The sequence below is a fragment of the Mus musculus genome, chromosome 19 (genome assembly GCF_000001635.26).
Source record: "Mus musculus strain C57BL/6J chromosome 19, GRCm38.p6 C57BL/6J".
NCBI classification, from domain to species: domain Eukaryota; kingdom Metazoa; phylum Chordata; class Mammalia; order Rodentia; family Muridae; genus Mus; species Mus musculus.
The window spans coordinates 56,977,041-56,990,485 of record NC_000085.6 but is presented as its reverse complement, the minus strand read 5'-3'; the positions used below and the strand labels follow the sequence as shown (position 1 = coordinate 56,990,485).

The following is a 13,445-nucleotide window of genomic DNA, read 5'->3' as shown; positions in this document are numbered from 1 at the left end:
GCCTTTACTGTGAGGACAAAGAGAATGGAGGCCAGAGACAGTGTGAGCAAAAAGCTCACAGCCAGCCTGCAGCAACCTGACTCTAGCAGTCTGCACCTGGGCTAACCTGGTCAACCTTGGCATCCCCGTGCTCCTCAGAAGGCTTCCAACCTGACCCGCAGCCAGGGTTAGATTTGCTGTTGTTGGTGTATCCAGTGGGTAGCCACAGTGGGGGCGTCTTGGTGTTTCCTTTAGAATGAGTCAACATGATCTTGTGTTGCTCAGCTGAAGCTGGCCTGAGGAGAGCCTGGTCCGATCCGGGAGCACTCCTCAGAGGAACCTCTGCAGCGCCTCGATTTCAGGTGTCCCATCTGACAACCAGCTCACCAAGCTCTTTCTGTGTCTCCTGACAAGGAGTGTGCTCCCAGTTATCTTCCACACCTCCCAAGCCTCTCTAAGCAAGATCTGGTTCCAGATGCTAGACTCCACCTGGGACCTCTTTTGGCGCTTCACCACCTGCTGAAAGGCGGGTTTCTGTTCCCACTGTGCCTTATCTAATCCCCAAGGCTAGCTTTACCACTTTTAAAATGTGCATTAGCAGGGTGCTTGAGACACAGTCGCATTCGCTTTGTCCTTAGCCATGTCTAGAAGTTTCTGTGAAGTTCTCCACGGGTCTCCTCTCTCCAGACTTGGAGCTTTTGTGGGGCTGTTCTGAGCATGGAGGCCCAGCCCTGCTGTGGGTGCATGGGGGGGAGGAAGAAGGGAAGGCGAGGTCCTTGGCTGGATTTGGCAAAGCTCACAGGTGGCAGTGGTTTGGGTTGGGATAAGAGATAGGTATGAAAGTGGGGGCTGGTGTGTCCCTGTGACACCTCATGCAATACATGATTAGTGAGCGACCAAGGACTCTGTCTTAACATCACACACACACACACACACACACACACACACACACACACACACACACACACCTCCGGCCCGGTTTCATGGAGTCTGGAAGAAACAGTGTTTCCACTTAGAAAATAAACTTCACTAAAGGCAATGCGCAGCCACACGCCATTGAGCCCAACAGCTGTCTCTCTTTGTTGGCAAATGTCCTGAGTAATGAATGTCCCTCGTTCTCGCTCACAGCTGGCCTCTATGGAGGAACAAGGGTGCTTCTCAGAGAGCCCTCAGCAGACATTCCCAATGAAGTTGGTTCATCACTTGGAGCAGGGCTGAGACCACAGACATGGGAGCATTGACTGAGCAAGGAAGGCTCAAGTTGTCCCAGAGCAGCAAGGCCCCGGGTGGGCGTGTTGGTGGCTGATGAAGAGGCCCTGAATCCTTCCAGAGCCTGACCCACAGGGTGAAGGCTAACACTGGGGACATCGTTTCCAGGCCCTTTGCAGTCACCTAACCCTGGGTCTTGGAGGGTTTGTGCTTCCGGGGCAGCCCATGCTGCCTGCAGCCTCCATTGTGACAGGGTGAGTGGGCACATTGGAACTGACCTCACAGGCCTGGGCCCTGGCTCCCTCCTGTCCTCTGCCTTCTTCCTACAACTTGGCAGGAGGGGGAGGGGACTGAAGAAGACAGAGTTGGGGACTCCTCTAGCCTTGTACCTGTCCACAGAGGGAAGTGGGTTCCTCAGCCTAGAGTCACAGCCTGCATTCCTCAGGTTCTGCTTTCATTCCCTCTAGGAAGGGAGCCCCTCTCCTGCCAGCCAGGGAAAAGAGGGTTGGGCCCAGCCAGGAAAATTCCAGTTTTCATTCTCCTTTTCTTTCTGTTATTTTTTTCCCTTTGTCCTCAGCTGGAGTTCCTTCAAATGTCTTAAAACAGTATAAACAATGTTTCAGAAAGCCGTGGGTCCTTTAAAGAATTCGGTGTAGTAGCTTCATCTTTGTGTTTTTGAGCAGACCCACCTTTGCACCGGGCTTGAAGCAAGTCCCATGCTTGTTACAGATTAGGTGTGAGCAGCAGAAGCTTGCAGGACGGATGTCAAATCCCCACTCTCTACCCTCCGTGATGGTGTGTCAAGGATACACTTAACCCCACAGGTTTTCCTACCTCTATAATAATCCTAACGGTTGCTACTTCCAACCCCTCTTCCTCTCCCCACCCCCAACCCTAGCTGTCCCCATCTCCTGCTCCTGCCCCTCCCCCTCCCTCAGTGCCCCCTTCTCCCTCCCCCTCCTTCAGTGTCCCTTCTCCTTTCCCCTCCCATCTCCTCCCAACCCATCCTCCTACCCGTCCTCCCCCTACTCCCCCATCCCTCTCTCTTGCTGTCCCATCCCCCACCCTATCCTCTCCTCCCATGCCCATCCCCCCACCTCAATCCTCTCCCTGCCCCTGTCTCTCCCACTCCATTTTCCTCTCCCCTCATTTTTTCCTTCTTGCCCTTTTCCTTCCACTCCTGTCCACTTTCTTTGGTATAAGGGTTTTAGAAAACCAAAGGATCCAGTAGAAATGAAGCCCCAGGAGAACCCAGTTTATTCATTCCCCCATCCCAGTCTTTCCACCTATGTCTAGGTTTCCCTCTAAGATGGAGCTGCCAAAGCCACCTGACTTGGAGCTGAGATCGTGTCCCAGCCCCTTCCCCACCGAGCTGCTGCCCTCCTTACATTGTTTCATTGCTTGAAGACATTGTTAACATTTATTTTTGTGTGTGCTTAGAATTTGTACAGGATTGGCCATAGGAGGTAGGGAGTGAGCTGCCTTTTTGTAGTCTCTGTAGGGGAGCTGTCTTCGGGTTGTAAATACTGGTGGAACAGGAAGCCGTGGTGGACATTTTCTGCACACACTAGCAGCATCCTCACATGGACCAGAGGAAGGCTTTATCATTTTCCCATGAGTCCGAGGCTATGGTCCTTGGCTTGTCGGTGCCCGCATCGAAGTTCAGGTTCCCTCAGGTCTTGTACTCAGGCTTCTTCACTCCCCACCTGTTTTCAACCTTCTCCAGATTCCATCCAGACATCTCTGCAGGAGTCAACCGGAAGAGGTAAACAGAGTACCCGGCAGCTGCCGCTGAGATGGGGAACAGCGTCCACTTCCTGTGTCCATACCGAGCTAATGCTTATTTTAGAAACATTCTTAGCATTGAAGCGAGGAGGGGTTGTCAATGTCTGTCTCATGGGTTCCGTGAATAACGCAAAGACTGCATCTCCAGGTCCGCTGTGAGCAGAGCGAGCCATTTGTACCCTTATTCCGCTGACTTGCGCTTTCCTCGCTGCTATCCTTTCTGCCCAAGAGGCTCTCTGGCAGATTGGGGCCCAGCACATTGTTGGTAGCATGTGGGAAATCTCAGAAAACCCGCGTCTCTGTTTCTTGAAAAGTGCCATGAAGAAGTGTGGACAGAAAAAATAGGTGAGCCCTGTACAGAGTCTGCTTGGCACACAAAGGACTCCATTTGACATGGAGACATCAACCTCACGGTCCCTCCTTTAAGCCTCTCTGACCGTTGGCCTTCCTTCCTCAGTGTCCCAAGCCCGTGGCTCATTCCCGTCTTACTGAATGGAGATTGAGACACCGAGAGTAGCTCTGCATCTTGACAGGTTTGCATCTAGAATAGTAGAGCTCAGCTCAGCATCCTTGCTGGGGAAACCGAGAAAAAGCAGCCCATTCTACACCATGGCCACTCTGCTAAGAACTTGATTCTCTTAACCATATTGTTCACTGGTGCTGGAGTTACACAGCCTTGATTAAATATGCACATGTAATAATATCTGAGCGACACATTCCATCAAGGCAGGCAAGGCATGAGGACAGGAGCCAGAGGCCTGCTAGATGTTCCATCATGGCCGAAAGGCAAGGAAGCAGGAGTTGGGGCCACAGGTCACACTGTGTTTGCTGTCAGGAGGCAGAGTGAGCAGGAAGTGGGATAGAGGCAGTGACCCACTCCCTCCAGCTTAGACAAGGTTCTACAGTCTCCCAAACAGCAGCACCAGGTGAGAACCAGGCATCCAAACACACAAGCCAGTGGGAAACACTCCACATTTGAATCACAGCAGAGGCATTTTGGGGTTGGGGAAGTCTGAGAGTAGGAAGGGGCAGGGTAAGTATGAATTAGCAAACTGCATGGGAGAGGTGTTTCATCTATATGGTGTGGTATGACCTGGACTCAGATGATACCTCCTGGTGATATTTGTAAACACCATGTTGAGTGCCCTTTAATCTTGCACCTTGTTGGGTAGGCAGGCAAAGATCAGCCGAGCCCACTCCACCGGGACCATCTCCTGGCCCCCGGCTCTGTGGGTGGTGACTTGCAGGGAGGCCTGAAGCTCCAATGGTTTCTTGATCTCTAGCTGGTTCTGCCTGGGTGGTCCATTATTCCTTCCCTGCTTCTCTGGTCTTCTGTCTTAAGTGATTTCTATCCCTTTGCTGGTGTGAATGCTCTCATGTGTGTTTTTAATTGAGTGTTGACAGTTCAGGATCTAACAAGTGTGATGGCTGCATTATCAGGATCTTGATCTGCAGCGTCATTTCGGCCCCTGGGATGATGTAGGCAGAAAACCCCTCTTTGTGGTTTTGAGTTAGGTAACCACTTAGGTCTGATTCCAGGGGGAGCAAGGTTCTTTGCTACTGAGAAATAGGACTGAACGCTCTCTACCTTAGGTTTTTAAAAAAATGTGTTTATAGGATCAAGTGAAAAGGTATGCTAGTTTGATGCTACCCAATACCACCTGCTTAGTAGCATCAGACTCCAGCCCCATCTCTCCCTTTCTGCTCTTCTAAGGCATTGCCCGTAGTCAGGGCTTCGTAGGTCTTTGTATCATACTTGACAACCCTACTCTTCCTCCATCCATGCTCAGCAGGATTTATTTAGAGACTGCATCAGCTGTGAGGCTCCATGTATGTAGGCTGGTGCCCCAGTGCTGACGAAGCACTGGATAGACATGGCCCTTCTTCCGTTGGAGATCTCAGATCCCTTCAGTAGAGTCAGTGTGTAGTTTAGCCACCCTTGAATGGGTAGCTTTGAGGTAGGCAGGAGAAAACTATACAACTGTCTACATCAAATTAAAAAAAATTAAAAAATTTTAAATACTTCTTAATAGTTACACTGGCCAGGAACTGAAATACAAAATCATAAAATCACAGCCAACGTCCTCCTTGTCTCACAGTAAGAGTTGGCAACCAAACAGCCCATTGGCTAAGGATCTTCCACTGACAATGTTTTGTTTTAACAAATAAACATTTGTAATTGATTTGATGATAGAGACACTAACTTTTAATTCCAATTTGGCAAAATGTTATGCCATTAAAAAAAAAAGAGTTCTATTCTTTCTAGCATTGGGAAGGAGAGGCAGAAGGACTGTATGCTCAAGGCTAGCCCAGGCTATTTGATGAGTTCCAGGCCAGCCTGGGATACATAGTAAAAATCAAGACTCTGTTTCAAATGGTAGTCATGCAAAGCACTATACTGAAATATTGTTACATTTTAAAGTTTGCTAATAAAAAGTCTGTCAACGTTCACATTGCTCTGGTCCAGCCATGGCTTCACAGTGCCCTGGGTGTTGCCTGTTTACCTGCTCTGGAATAGGGCCCACCACTTTCTCTGTAAAGGACAGGGGAGGTGGCAACTACTTTAGGATTTGTGGCCATCTGGTCTGAATGCCAGCGACTCAGCTCTGGCCTTTCAGTGTGTGAGCAGCCATAGGTGCTGTGAAAGCAAATGGCCACTGCCGTGTTCCAATAAAACTTTATTTAGAGACACCAGGCTCTGACTTCCATAGCATCTTCATGTATACAGTGTCCACGAAGCATTATTCTCTCCATTCTTCCCACCATGCAACACTGTAAAAACAATTTGTGTGACTACAGGACTGAAGGTGGAGTATCTCTCCCACCCTTACCCCCAGCTAATGAACTACATGACCAGGTTAGCTCAGGCACTTTGGTAAACCTGGAGGAATGTGCAGATAATGTCACCTGGACGAGTGACAAACTCACCGTAGCCATCTTCCCTAAAGCCCAGCACTCAGGCCTCACCCCTGCCTCTCCTGCCCCACCCCTGCCTCTCCCTCTCTACAGGCTGGGTTAGCTCCATCTGTCTAGGAAAGAGTTTTTCCAGGGCAACATCAGCCCTGGGTCCCTTCCAGTTCTTTCCAAGGATGGAGACACTGAAACAGCTGCTTCCAGCCCCCACCCTACCCCTTTCTAGAATCATCCAACTCGGGTGAGTCCAGGACTCTGAGAGCTCCTGTGTAGATGCCAAGCAGTTAAAGGCAGGATAAATCTAGAGCAAACGCTGCTGTTCCCAAAGCAGTGAAAATGTTTTCCCCAAAACCAGGTCTTCAGACAGCTGTTACTGTTTTAAGTCAGGGGCAGAGAGACTGAAGATGCAGTAGGGCCTTTCCTCGTTCAGCTGAGTGTCCAGGAAGACCCTCCAGGGAAGAGCGCACGTTAGGGACACTGCTGCCCCACTGTCCCACTGCCCCACTGTCCTGCTGCCCCTGCCTTGGCAGGTCTTTGCCAGAGGCTTAGCCAGCTGTGCTGTTTGTCTCACTGAGAAAGTTTCCAGAAACACGGTTCCCCTTTCTGCCTGAATGACCACGTTTCAGAAATATCCAAAGATAACGCACAGGCGTTCCCAATCTGCTGTTCAGCTGGGATGTTTGGGGTCCCGTTGCCTGGGAGATTCGTGGGCGAACAGGTTAAGATCTGTGAATAACACAGAGGCCTCCCAAGCCCAGACCACAGAAGCAACAGGGGAGGGAGACAGGATCACGAAGGCAGGACCCTGTGTGAGACAGTTAATGGCTGGAGCTGTCCTGTTCCTCTTCTGGGCACTGTGCTCCATGAAGACAGAGGTCCTACAAACACTAAGCAGGTTTTAGTCTTGGGGACTTGGTGGTAGCCAACACATGCTGTCACTGTGCACCAGGCCTCAGGGGCAAGCTTACACTGGGACCTGGAGTTGATGTGTAGGAAGTAAAATTGAGCAGGTAACCATGGCTTGTGAGGACTAGAGATGGCCAAGACAGAAACAAGGAAGTAGTCTTTTGATAAGCGAGTGAGTTCCCAGGGCAAGCATCAGAAAACTAAGGAAAGTGCTAGAATTCAATGTTTTCAAAAAGGATTTGCACATGGGTCAATGATTAAAGTTCTTGCTACACAAATGGAGCATGAGTTCAGATCCTCAAGACCCAGGCAAAGCTGGGTGTAGCAGTGTGTGCCTATGACCCAGTGCTGGGGGGCTCTTGTGCCAGCCAGTCCAGGATCAATGAAGAGACCCTGTCTCAAAAAAAAAAAAAAACAGCAAAAATGAAATTAATGTGGAGAAAAATAAATCTGTTTCCACACAAATTCTTCTACACACAGGTGAGCACAAATTACACACATATACACACAAACACACCACACACATAAGTGTACAGTACACACAAAAACATACAACATACAGCACACACAAACACACACATAAAACACACAAATATATACACATACATACAACATTTTTAAAAGAAGAAAAAGAGGATGTCCCTCATTAACCTGAATTTCTTGTAATATGAATTTTTCAAAATTATAATCACTTAGAATTCTTTAAGTAAAAAGATGTATTTCAAAACACTCATTCTGTCTATTCACATGGTATAAATAAAATATCACATGGTGTCTTAGTCAGGGTTTCTATTCCTGCACAAACATCATGACCAAGAAGCAAGTTGGGGAGGAAAGGGTTTATTCAGCTTACACTTCCATACTGCTGTTCATCACCAAAGGAAGTCAGGACTGGAACTCAAGCAGGTCAGGAAGCAGGAGCTGATGCAGAGGCCATGGAGGGATGTTCCTTACTGGCTTGCTTCCCCTGGCTTGCTCAGCCTGCTCTCTTATAGAACCAAGACTACCAGCCCAGAGATGGTCCCGCCCACAAGGGGCCTTTCCTCCTTGATCACTAATTGAGAAATTGCCTTACAGTTGGATATCATGGAGGCATTTCCTCAACTGAAGCTCCTTTCTCTGTGATAACTCCAGCTGTTATCACAACTCAAGTTGACACAAAACCAGCCAGTACAGATGGGTTAAAAAAAAAAAAAAAGGCAGCATGTCTGTTGCCTCCAAAGGACATTGGCAAGTGAAAGTAGCAAGTTCAGAGTACTATGTATAGTGTGTGCCTATTTGTAGCAAGGGCTTTATCTGTATTTTTCTACGGTTATATATAGAATGTTAAGCATGTGAAATTCCTGGAAGTATATACAATCCATTAATAGTAGCTGCTAAGAAAGGGGTTAAGGGGCTGGTGGCTCTCAGCTGGTAGGGAAGCTTTCCAATTGTCCGTGTTTACTTCATATATGTATAACGTGTGTGCGTATTTCCCCCATGTACACACCTTTCATTTTCCCAACAAAACTTTAAATTCATAAGCATAGACGAAAACACACACACACACACACATACACACAAAGTCACGGCAAAAGTATTTGGCATCGTTAAAGCTTCCGGAGGTGGCCACCCTAGGCCGCTCTGGACGTCGAGATACGGAGAATAAAGCAAAAGAAAATACTAGATTATTTTACTCATGGCAACCCTCACCCTCCCACCCCACCCAGCCCTGTGCCAGTCCCTTGACTGAACCATAAATTCTGACACAAACAATGGTGTGTCAGCCAGGGCTGGGCTTCTGTTGACAGAAGGAAAATCTGAGAAACTGCTGGAACACAGCATGGTGCCCAGAGCTACCGGGTGAGAAGGGAGGGCTCTCAAGACAACCTCAGGGCCTGCCTGCCGCAGTGACTGTGTGGAGCCCAAGGGCATGAGCATGCTGTCATGTGGAGGTTCTCTACAAACCATTTCACAGCGTCAACCCTCCAGCCAACCCAGAGAGAAACTTGCTTCTGAAACAACCTGGTGGAGAATCCTGCTGTTTCATCCAGGTGACAAGTGAGGTCTCAATCACGTGGTCTCCACTCTGTGACTTGCTGAGGAGAAGGTATTGTTGTGCCTTCTGTGGAGAGAGGCATTTGGTTGTAAGTCCCCTGATCAAATAGCATAGGGTTCATCCATACTGATCCCACTTAATGCACTAGGCTTCTGAGCTATGAAGAGATTTACACACACTCACACATACATACACACACACTCACATACACACATGCACACACTCACACACATGTACACACATACTCTCTCACACACACACACTCATACACATGCACACACATGCACATATACGCACTCACACACATGCATACACTTAAACACACATGCACACACACTCACACACATGTACACACATATGCACACACTCACACACACATGCACACACACACGCACACACTTCTTCCCCTGCTCTTGTACTGGTAACAGAATACAGTAAACAAAATTTTCCATGGCCTAAATTCTGACCTTGGTCCAGTACCTTTTCCCTGCTCAAGGCTGATGAGGGCCTGTGACCTCCTGGCCTGCTGTTTCTTCAGAATCAACCTTTGCACCCACCCACACCAGATGCCTGCATCCTGAGACTTGCTTTTCCTGCTGAACTGTATCTGTTCTCTCTGAGTTGACTGCCAAGTCCTGTCTTTCTCCCCACTCACTTTCTCAGCACAAACCCATCTGACTCACTCCCTTCAAACCCAAGCATATCCACAAGGAGACTGAGAAAGGCTGCTCAGGCCAGGGAGCAGGTGGAGCAGGCCGGAAGACACGGGGAGCAGGTGCAATCCCAGCTTGTACCTTGCCAGCCAATGGCTAGGCATGTAGAAGAATCCTGTCCATGGGTGGTGCAGCAGGCACAGCAGATACCAACTTGTCCCAGGGAGGCATACATAGCATTCCTGACGTCACCAAATACATTTCTTGGCAATGGGAAATGTCTAGTTCAGTTCTGCATCACGTTGCTGTTCCCTAATTCCCTATGTCTGGAGAAGGCATTTGGAGGAATATGGACTTTCACATATGGACTCACAGGGGAAAGGGGACATTCCAGATGAAGGAAAATGAGTAATGGCAAGGAGAGAACTCTCTGGGGTTACTTCTGTCTCACGTGGGTGACCCCGCTAGTGGACCTAGGTGACCCCCCTAGTGGACCTGGGTGACCCTACAGTGGACCTGGGTGACCCCCACAGTGGACCTGGGTGACCCCCCCAGTGGACCTGGGTGACCCCCACAGTGGACCTGCGTGATCCCCCCTAGTGGACCTGGGTGACCACACAGTGGACCTGGGTGACCCCCCCAGTGGACCTGGGTGACCCCCCAGTGGACCTGGGTGACCCCCCAGTGGAACTAGGTGACCCCCTAGTGGACCTGGGTGACCCCTAGTGGACCTGGGTGACCACACAGTGGACCTGGGTGACCCCCACAGTGGGCCTAGGTGATGATGCCCTAGTGGTCAGATATGCAAGGATGCATTCAGTTTTCTTTCCTATAATTTCCCTCCCAACTGTTATTAATATGAAAGCAAGCTTCAGGCCAGACACAGCTGTACCCCAAATATTTGTTAGCAAACAGAGTTAAGGATAGTAACCTTACACTTTATTCTTCAAACCTAAGGGAGGCCCATCTCTTTGTCATTTACTGTTCTGTCCCACAAGTATTCCCCTTGAGGTAGGTGTCGGAAAGGGCTGGTGACACTGTTAGATCCAAGTGGGTCAAGCAAGAGGATCTTCTAGCCTGAGTTGAACATGACACTTCCCAGTTATGGCCAAGGTAAACATCTAGAGATTCACTGAAGTGTTTGTAAGTTATTGTAGTACCTATATATGCTATATTTTAAATAATGCCTCGGCAAAGAAATAGGGGACAGGCGAAACCTGAATGGTAAGGGTTTGTACCCACTGAAGCTCACTGGTGGGGTCACCTGGGTTCATTTTGCTATTGTGCTTTGTGCCTGTGGAAGTTCTCTAATAAGGTCTTCTTATACATCAGAATTGAAGTTTTTCACATCCAGACAAGGAAACTGTTGTCATGGGGACACCTACAGTCACACCTTAGCATCTATCATTTTTCGTGAGTGGTAGATTTTCTCTCTGCCCTATGTGTTACAGTCTCAGCAGCACTGGTTATGGAGAGGCCCATTCTTCTGCGGGCAGTGGCTGGGCTTTCCTTCCCTAAGCTCTATGAAGCGTAACTGACTAAGACAGTACACACTTAGATGCTGAGAGTGATGACTGGATGCACGTGTATGCCATGCTAGTATGGTCAAGCACATCAGTAATCACCACTTCACATAAGTGATATGTGTGTGTGTGTGTGTGTGTGTGTGAGAGAGAGAGAGAGAGAGAGAGAGAGAGAGAGAGAGAGAGAGAGAGAGAAAGTGTGTGTGAAAGTGTGACAGTCTGAGTGTGTGTGTGTGTGTGTTTGAACATGTGTGAGTGAGTGTGTCACTGTGAGTGTGTGTGAAAGTGTGACAGTCTGAGTGTGTGTGAGTTTGAACATGTGTGAGTGAGTGTGTCACTGTGAGTGTGTGTGTGAAAGTGTGACAGTCTGAATGTGTGTGAGTTTGAACATGTGTGAGTGAGTGTGTCACTGTGAATGTGTGTGAGTGTGTAACTGTGTGTATGAAAGTGTGACAATCTGAGTGTGTATGAGTTTGAACATGTGTGAGTGTGTCACTGTGTGTGTGAGTATGTGAACGTATGAGTGTGTGTGTGAGTGCATGTGTGATTGTGACTATGACTGTGTATTTGAAAGCATGAGTGTGCATGTGAGTACATACATGTGAGTGAGTATATGTATGAGTATGTGTGAGTTGTGTGTGAAAGTGTGAGTGTGTGTGAATGTATTTGTGACTATGATTGTGAGTATATTTGAAAGCACGAGTGTGCATGTGAGTGTATATGTGTGAGTGAGTGTATGTGAGTGAGAGTGTGTGAGTGTGTCTGAGTGAGTGTAGGTGAGTGTATGTGTGTATGAAGGTATGAGTGAGAATGTGACTGTATGAGTATGTGTGACTATGATCATGGGTATATGAAAGTATGAGTGTGTATATGAGTGTGTGTGAGTGTTGAGTGTGTCTGAGTGAGTATATGTGAATGAATGTATGTGAAAGTGTGACTGTTGAGTGTGTGTCTGAGTGAGTATATGTGAGTGTATGTATGTGAAAGTGTGAGTGTATGTGTGTGTGTAGTGAAAGCAAGTGTGTCTAAGTGTACAGTGTATGGTGACTCTCCTTTGATCCCCTAGGGATGGAACTACAGTGTTGTGAGCCACCCAACATAGGTACTGCTGGGAACTGAACTCGGGTCTTCTGCAAGAGTGGTACCCACTCTTAAGCACTAAGCCATCTCTCTTCAGCCCCACTTGCCTATTTTATAACTGGAATTTTGTCTCTCTGGCTGCAATCCCATCTCTCCCAACCCCCACCTTTGTTAGACACCAGTGAACTCTTCCCCTGTGGGCTCAGCTGAAGATTCTCCTCACGAGTGAAGCCCTGCAGTGTCTGTCATCCAGCATCAGGCTTATGTCACCAATGTGTGTCTTCTGCGTCCCTCCATGTGGGTTCCTGGTTGATTGATCTCCCACTCTGTGTATGTGTGACATTTACTTATGTATCTACCTGCCCTATGTTTGCTTACCTGCTATACCAAGTAGGAAGCTGTTGTACCCACTCACTCTTTGCTCTGTGGATTCTCGCTCCTAGTGATTTCTGCTGCGGCCTCTGCTCCCTGTCTGTGTGTGGAGTGCATTCATGGGCTGGTACTGTTAATCATTCCGCAGGCCCCGCCACAGCCTGGCCTGCAAGGCTGGAAGGAGAAGCCGGGTTTCTGTTTGTATTCAGTCTGTGTGCCTTCCCACAACCGTCAGCTGCCTCTGCTGATGTTGCGACACACGGTTAGAAAGGGGTGGAGAACGGCCTTTTCTCCCACTCCCTCTGCCTGCCTCTGCCTCCTTGCCAAGGAGCCTGGGAAGCTTTTGGAATAACCTGAAATAAACTTGCAAGTCCAAGCAAAGCCTTCATTCCTTTCTCACGGCATTTAACTGTGATTTGCTGGGGGCTGTGTTCTACCCTGGCCCCTGGCCTCTAGTTATCTGCTCCAACTTCAGGGGATGCTGGGCTTCTGATTGGTCAGTTTGTATTGCTTTGCAAACAACCCCTCTTCCATGTAGCTCTTGCCCACAACCACATCCTGTCCTGCTAGTGTTGGGGTGTTAGGCTATTCCATGTGGAAGTAGGGGAAGGGCGTGTGTCATGGATGGCCCCTGGGTGCATCTTCACCCCTGGTATTTGGGGGATGGGATGTAGCCCTGTATTTGTTCTCTGGTGTAAGTTCTCAAAGTACATGAGGCTGGCCTGACTTGCACGTAAATCTCTGCATGTCCCTCTGTCCATGGCTGGTGAGTTCTGCCCTGGCATAGACAGGGTGTTGTTCCCAGAAGGCCCTTTGTCTCCCCGTTTGTCAGGGAGGCTCCTGTTACACAGAGGGACAGAGAGATGGGACGCTGCCCAGAGCTCGGCTTTCTTTTGGCTCGGCCAGCGAGTGATGTGTGGGCTGCCACCTCCTACGCACTCGGGCCTTATTCATGGGTGTGGTGTGGCCTGGCCATCTTGGCGGAGC

At 48.8% G+C, this 13,445-nt stretch overlaps 1 protein-coding gene and 1 long non-coding RNA gene across 11 annotated transcripts in view; one reads left to right on the top strand and one right to left on the bottom strand.

Annotated features, from left to right (window-relative positions):
• Afap1l2 (actin filament associated protein 1-like 2) overlaps positions 1-13,445 on the top strand; it is a 116,236-nt gene that overhangs the window by 38,104 nt on the left and 64,687 nt on the right. The window lies entirely within an intron of this gene.
• Gm38597 lies at positions 541-12,685 on the bottom strand. Of its 3 annotated transcripts, none has more exons than XR_003952852.1 (3): positions 12,465-12,685; positions 8,797-8,896; positions 541-5,745 (listed from the first exon to the last, which is right to left on the bottom strand). It is a non-coding gene; the product is annotated as a predicted gene, 38597 (long non-coding RNA). The 3 variants fall into 3 exon arrangements; XR_877959.3 differs by having other exon boundaries at positions 5,637-7,185; XR_877960.3 differs by lacking the exon at positions 12,465-12,685 and adding an exon at positions 9,298-9,661 and having other exon boundaries at positions 5,637-7,185.